At 48.8% G+C, this 7706-nt stretch overlaps 1 pseudogene; it reads left to right on the top strand.

Moving 5' to 3' along the window:
• The window catches only part of LOC110331167, a 6617-nt pseudogene extending 5121 nt beyond the window's left edge, over positions 1 to 1496 (top strand).
• The last annotated feature ends 6210 nt before the right edge of the window (positions 1497 to 7706 follow it).

Raw genomic sequence — 7706 nt, 5'->3', positions numbered from 1 at the left:
GTAGTGGATGCTTATGGTGCAGACAATGGGGTGTAGAGTGGTAGAAGCACTCAATATGGAGGCCACCTTCCCACTGCACTGGAGGAACATGCAGCTCCGTGTGAGCAGGGGAAAGCTTAGGTCAGAGAAGGTTGGAGTTACACAGCTCTGTGTTTTCTGGGCTTCCCCCACCCCATCATCTCCTCACGTGTTGCCAGGCCTGGGGGGCAGCAGCACATGGTCTCTACCCTGTCTCATGCCTGAGAAACCCCAGGCTCTGCTCTGCCAGAGTCACTTACAAGGTCACCCAGCTACAGAGAGAACAGTCTCTTGGTTGGGAAGGGTGTCTGATAGGTCTGCTTGGCCCCATCTCTGCTCTGTGTGTCCCACGACCTCAGATCCCAGCAGTCATTAGTGCTATCAGTTTCTGGTAGGGAACCACAGCTCTGCTCATGGGAGTTTCCACGAGAGGCCGTGACCTGTGACTTGCGCTGAGAGCAGAAGGGGCATGCTTTCAGTGCCAGTGAGGTGGGTACTATTGAGCAGTAGGTGTCATGCTCCTGTTATCCTGGCTGAGGGGAAAGTGAAGGCAGGGGGATTGAGGGTTCAAGGCTAGCCTTCAATGGGTTTGAAGCTAGCCTGGGTTTCACAGACACTGCCAAATCAAAAGCATAATCAATGAACAAGCAACCAAACAAAAATCTAAATTGTTCCGTTATCCTGGGCTACACCTTAGTTCTCCATCTTGGCATTTGTTCAAGGTGAAGTCACAAGATAAGTGTTCAGGTAGCAGGGATTCTGTCATCTGTCCATCAATCTCCTGACATCACCGGCTTAACCATCATGCCTCTACATGTCTATCATGCCTCTACATGTCTATCATGCCTCTACATGTCTATCATGCCTCTACATGTCTATCACGCCTCTACATGTCTATCTGCTACTCATCACCTCTCCCTATCTCAGGACAGCAGATAGAATGTAGATACAATTTGTAAAAAATGGCTTTTTCACCGCATCTTTTGAAAATGTAATTTGAAGCCAGGCTGGATTTGCAGACTTATGACCCCAGCGTTCAGGGAGCAGAGGCAGGAGGATTGAAAGTTTAAAGATGATCTGTGTTACATGTTGAGACCCTATCGCAAAAACCAACCAATATACATGCATGCGTACATACACATACATGTATTCATGCATATACACATACATACCCACATTCATGCATATATATATACATGCACACATGCATATTTGTAGGTAGACAGGCAAACTCAACGCAGGAAAGCTGCCTGTAAAATCACACACCCAAACATGTCATAATAAAGAGGATTCAGGTGTCAGTGGCTGCTTAATGATCTTTTTGAGGACTCCAGTAATCAAGCAATCCAATTACTCCATAAAGTGTAAAGAGAGTGAGATGGAAAGGTCCTCCCTACCCAAGACCCCAGGGCTACTGTTTCTAAGCATGTTCCTCATCTTGCCTACTCCAGGATGAGGAGAAGCTCAACGGAGAGTAAGGCAAAGGCAGAGCCTTGAGGAGCTGTAAGGAAACCCCAGAGAAGCAGGTACAACCAGTCTGTGCTGATGTAAGCCATGGAAGCAAATTGTCTATCTCAGCAGGAAGAATATGCTGGAAGGTTTTGATTAATGCTGGGAGCTCAACAAGAAGCTAAAGGCATCGAAAGGGGTGGGACTTCAGAGTTGTGATGAGAGGCACGGGTATCGCTTTCCTAAGGGACACACGGGCATCAACTGTCACCAGGTTGGAGACCCTTGCATCTCTGTGACATCGCTAGGTTGGGGTGGGTGGCACTGAGGGGTTGAAGGCAGGACAGTGAAGTGCCTTGAGGAACAACTAAAGCAGGAGGAGGCATTGTGCGCTTGGGAGTGCTCCTGGAAGAAGAGTCAGTTACCAGAGAACCCTAGGCCAATGCTGAGCTTCACCCAAGATTCATGAGACACCGTTGCCTTGTGACCCTTTGACTTCTGGGTGTGAGCCCCTGGGGTAAGTAAGACCCTCTCTGCGACCTGGGTTTCCTGGTGATCGGGATGGAGCCTGTTCTGTCTGCCTCACAGGGGAAGGCATTGTAAGTGGAATGAGATGGGTGGGCCTTAGAGGAGAGGACAGAAACGGCCGTGCTCTGTAGGGCAAGTCATGAGGAGGAGGGGCTGAAGCATCTTTTCCTTAAGGCTGGCGAGCTCTGGCATCATAACCACGGGTCTGCCTCCCATGCTCTGGACTTCTTCTGGAATCTGTAGGACAGTCTGTGACCATGAGAACAGCAGAAGGGACACAGTTCAAACCACAGGGGCTACAGTTCAGGTAAGGGGACAGGTCCCTTGAAAGGGCTATTTGACCAGGAGAAGTCACTGGGCCAGGGAGTCCACAATCTGGGCTGGGAGTAGAGTTTCTAACAGGGCACTGAGCTGAGCTCTGAGCTGTAGGCTGGCACAGAGCCATGGAAAGGAGGATACACAGGGGGAGCAATTCCAAGAAAGCTTCCAGAAGGCACAGAGGCATGAACTGAAGAAAATAGTCCGGACCAGAGGAGCACACTCAAGATCAACAGAGGAAATTCAGCCTGGGGGCAATGGAAACAAGAACCTCTTTGAGCACCCTCTTGATAAGTCAATCTTGTCGTTCTGCCTTCTTGCAACTTAGATTCAGATAAGTCAAATACCTTAATTTAGGGTGTTCAGAATGTAGGACAGACAGAGGAGGGTTATGTCTAGGAGGAGGTGGTTGAAAATACACTTTGGTAGCCATGAATGAGCGGTTTGGAAAGCTGAGATGTGAACACTCTGTGCAATAGGGAACTAGAGACGTCTTACAGTAATAGTTCTCAAGCTGTGAGTTACTTCCTCTTTAGAGAGGGGGCATCAAACAATTCTTTCACAAGGGTCACCTAAGACCATCGCAAAACACAGATACTTAACGTTACAGTTCATAATAGTAGCAAAATTACAGTTATGAAGTAGCAACAAAAATAATTTTGTGTTTGGGGGCCACCTCAACCTAAGGAGCTGTGTTAAAGGGTTGCAGCATTAGGGAGGTTGAGAGCCACTGCCTTAGAGTATGTCTGGATCTTGGTACTCAGCGTCAGAAGACTCAGGACATTTGCCAGGGACAATGTGTCAAGGCAGGTATGTCATGTGTCATATTTACTTGAGGTCAGCAGAGAGTGGGCAGGAAGCACACATTTACTGGGAATTGTGCCGGGGAGTCTTTCGGCCTTTGGAGGAGGTGAGCAAGCTCCTTGCCCAGGATGTTTGCTTCCTGAGGGGTGGGGCAGGAGACAGCAGCCAGCATTTCCACTCAGAACACAGGAATGAAGAGGGCAGGAAGCTCCCTGAGGCAGCTTGGTGGGAGGGGCCTCCTGCACTTCCTCTCTTCTGCCTCACTACCCACTGCATTGTGTGGGTTGTCACAGTGACCTGTTATTGATGGCCATATTCTCATGCTATTATGGCTATATCCTCATGATCATGCAAAATTTAAAATAATATGCTACAATACCAGTCCATTAAAAGAAGGAAATTCTTAATAAGTAATGGGCCAGGCACTGGGCAGGCATGGGCTGCAACCCTGGAAGACAGTGGTGGGGGAATCTCTGGTGATCTTCAGAGCAGCTTGGAGCAAGGATCAATACTCCTTTTTATCAGCCAAGAAAGATGCCCAAGATCATTTGGAATCTGGTGTCTCCAGGCATGACTGACACCCATCCATCCATCCATCCATCTATCCAGGTTTGGCCAGTTCCACAGCTTTGAACTCCAGAGCCAGTGTGTGTGGCCTTGGGTTCTGTGGGCCTGCGGTTCATCTTGATGCAGAAGCAGTGCTGTCTTTCAGATGTCCAAAGGGTTTAATGAGGTGTGTCCGCTATGGTCATTAACTTAAAAGAGACAATAGAATCCCCAGAGCATAGAGTTGCTTTCCCAGAGTCCCACAGGTGGAAGAGGAGGGGGAAGAGGCATGCTTGTGGACTGTCAGGCATGTCTTTCTTCACTATTGCTGGTGTTGTCCCCCTCCCTGTTGAGAGCACACTCTCTTCTCCTCTCCCTCTGACCCCCATGTGCACACAGGAAGTGTGGACAGAACCAATCAGCCTAGAGAAGGTTAGACCCATGGGGAGGAAACTCACACTTTTCAGGCCTGTGGACTTTGCCAAGCTCTCCAGAAGCAGTCGATTTGGGTACAGGGAGAGTGCTTTCCTGTGGGAAAATGTGAGGCGTTTCCACTAATAGCCGGATAATTGGGCCCAGTGAGGTCCACAGCACATATGATGTCATTCTGTCTCTCTGGCCTTTGGGTCTTAGGGACCTTCTGGGAAAGTGGTGGGGGATGAAGGTCTAGAGGGCAGAAGCTCTGGAAGTGACCACAGTTCAAAACAGAAACAGGTTTCGGGTAGGTGTGACCTGTGGCCAAGGACAGAGCAATGGAAGCAGGCTAGCCTACAGAATGAATGGGCAGTGTAAAGGCATGAACAGATTGCATTCAAGATCCCTGGGAGCCAGTGAGCCCGTGGGTGAGAGTGTGTGTGTGTGTGTGTGTGTGTGTGTGTGTGTGTGTGTACATGGGTATGCATATGCTTGTGTATGTGAATGTATGCGTGCATGTGTGTGCATGTGTGTGTGTCTCTCTCTGTGTGTATGTGTATGTATGTGCATGTGTATGTGTATGTATGTACATGTGTATGCACATGTGTGCATGTGTATGCAGGTGTGTTTCTGTGTATATGTGTGCATGTGCATGCATGCTTTTGTGCATGTATATGCGTGTGCATATGAATGCACATGTGGGTGTATGTGCGCACTGTGACCTGGATACAGTCCATGTAAGACTCAGTTGTCATTCATGATTCACGTCAATTTGGGCTACTATCTTGATCCTTCTAAGACTGTATCCTGTCAGCTTCCAGCTCATCCTTGCTAACAGAACTCCGCTTTAACTGGAGCGACAATGCAGCTAGGGCGTCTGTTTGCCTAGCTTCCTTCACAGCCGACACAGCTTTAGGTCCCTTCTAAGGAAGATGACTATGGTGGGCCCTGGGTACCTAGCCTGGGCCTGCTCCATGAACAGTAGCCCAACAAAGCTGACTTCTGCCATGTTCTAAGTCTGTCTCTGGCATGGCTACCCACAGTTGTTCCCAACCCCCACAGGGCTTTCTTTGCTGTCTCAGATTCTATAAACCCTCCACCCAGCCTCTAAGCCATTCTTCCCAGGACCCTGCAATTATTCATGACTCCCTGTCCTCCACCCCCTACCTTGGGCCCTGGAGCCAGCTGTTTAGACTCAGATCTCAGCCCACCACTTCCAGCCCTGTGTGACTTTTCTCTGCAGTTGTTCCTCAGTATGGGAAGGTGAGGTTCCCAAGCCCCCCATGGATACTAAAGTCCACCAGGTCTTATATAAATTAGCATAGTGTTTGCATGTAGTTTATACTTTAAGCCATCTCTAGATGGCTCACAGCACCTATGGAGGAGATGTGAATGCAGCTATTCTTAGACTGGCTTTTGGGGACAGCAGTGATATTTCAAAGTCCCTACATGTACTTGTACAGATGCACATGGACTTAAATATTTTTGATCAAGGTTGGTTGTATCTGCAGAGGCAGGGTTGACATATGTGGAGGACTGGCAGTGTAGAAGAGTTGGGACAGCCACCTCCTGCCCTTACTGCCTGAGTGTGTGTGTATGGGGGGCATTGCTAAGGCTTAGTGCAGAACTGGAGCTATTGAGATACCAGTCCTTCCAGGACAAAGGGCAACAACCTGGGATGGCTCCTTAGCCTCCTGAACAGTCCGTCCTCTCTGGTGCCTGGCCTCTCTCAGGCCTTTGCAGTTCCATGCTTGTTTGTCCTCGGCTCGGGATGCCCTCTGCTTCCTGACTTCCGTCTTCACTTACCTGCTACCTCTTGGTAGTTGGAAAATGATTTCTTTTGTCCCCTTCTCTAGGAAGCCACCCATGGCTCAGCCCTCAGCCCTGGGGTTGCACAGCCTCTGGGCCTGCCTTGTCACTGTGATCGCCAGTCTCTCACAGCCCCTATCTGAGCTCCTTAGGGCCCCACACAGTATCCTCGCCCTCTCCACCCCTAAGCATCCTCAGAGACTTGAGGTGTCCCCAGTGCCACAGCTGGTAGACTGATGTAGATATGGCCGTGTGCTATGCCAGATCCTAAGCTTCTGCTGGGACTGCTGGGAAGGCTACTTGAATGTGTCGCTTTAGCTGAGCCACTGAGCCCAGCTTATCCTATAGAATCTAGATATCACCATAGGCATTTTCTAGAGGCCACTAATACATGGAAGACATCACCCTTAATCTCATGGGAGTACACACTGTCTCCTGAAACCCTGAAAGCAAAGACTGACACCTCTCTCCCAGGACTGGACACTCCATCTGCGCCAAAGAACAGTAGCTCTCCATTCTAGTGGCCACTCTCCAGATTCAGAATATGCCACCCCTAAATCATGAGACAGTGCCATAAGTGAACCCCTCCCTATTGCTTCCACTAATCTCCTTCCCCTGGAGAACTAGGCAGTCAACTGAGGGAGATCATGTTTCATGGCCAGGGACAGGTAGGGCTCAGCAGGAGGGCCAAGGCGACAGTCCAAGTAGACTCAACTGAACTGACCCTCCTGACCCGACACTGAGTACCACCTCAGACTCAGACTTCCTCAGCCAAGAGAGATGACCATCACAGCAGCCCCTTCCCAAGGAGCTGATGTACAGAGATGCACAGAGAAAGGGGGAGGCTAACCCTTGCAAACCAGCAGCGGTAGAGCTCAGTCCTCTGTGTGTTATGTGGCCATTGCCATTTGGAAACTAGAGCATCTTTAATCACCCACACAAGACCCTCACAAGATCTGGTCCTTTGACAGTGCCTCACAGCAGGGAGAAGGGCTCATGAGTCAGGAGAACACGGGCAGGAGGACTCACCAGGCTCTCACCCTTACCTCTGATAAACCAGCTGTAAAGGGTTGCTGTGAGCAAAGACTCTTCTCAGAGTTGTAGGTGCTGTAAGTTGCCTATATTCTTGTGAGTTAAATTCAGTGGCCCATTAAACAAGACTTGGATGGAATTGTTTCTGGATCTCTTGTTGGCATCTATCTGGGATGAGCAGACATTTGTTTATGTCTCTCCAGAAAGGTCACAAAACCCAAGCTCTTTTCTCTACTTCCTGGCTATGTGACCAGTCACTTCCCTCTCAGTCTTATGACCTCAAATTCGAACAGTAGTGGACTGGTTAGATACATGATGATATAGGCAAAGACAAATCAGGACCAAAGTCAAGAGATCTACTGGTAATTAGCTTAGGAAAGTCTTCGAGATACATGTATAAAGAAGGGCAGGCTAGTACAATGTCTGCTGCTTTTGTACAAGAAAAGAGGGATTTAAGAATATATCCTAGAACTCAGGGGATAGCTCCGTGATAAAGCACATGCTTATGGTCCTGTACACATATGTGTGCATGCATTAACACACATCTTAGTTACTGTTCTATTGTTGTGAGAGGGTACCATGACTATGACAACTCTTATAGAAGAAAGATTTAATTGGGAGCTTGATTACAGTTTCTGAAGTTTAGTCCATGAACATCACTGGGGTGAAAGCAGACAGGCACAGTGCTAGATGGAAACTTTACATCCTGATCCAAAGGCAGCAAGTGGAGAGAGAAAGAGTGTGTGTGTGTGTGTGTGTGTGTGTGTGTGTGTGTGTGTGTGTGTGTG

The sequence above is a fragment of the Mus pahari genome, chromosome 14 (genome assembly GCF_900095145.1).
Source record: "Mus pahari chromosome 14, PAHARI_EIJ_v1.1, whole genome shotgun sequence".
NCBI lineage: Eukaryota > Metazoa > Chordata > Mammalia > Rodentia > Muridae > Mus > Mus pahari.
Note: the sequence above shows the minus strand (reverse complement) of the source record. Positions and strands in the feature narration are given on the sequence as shown.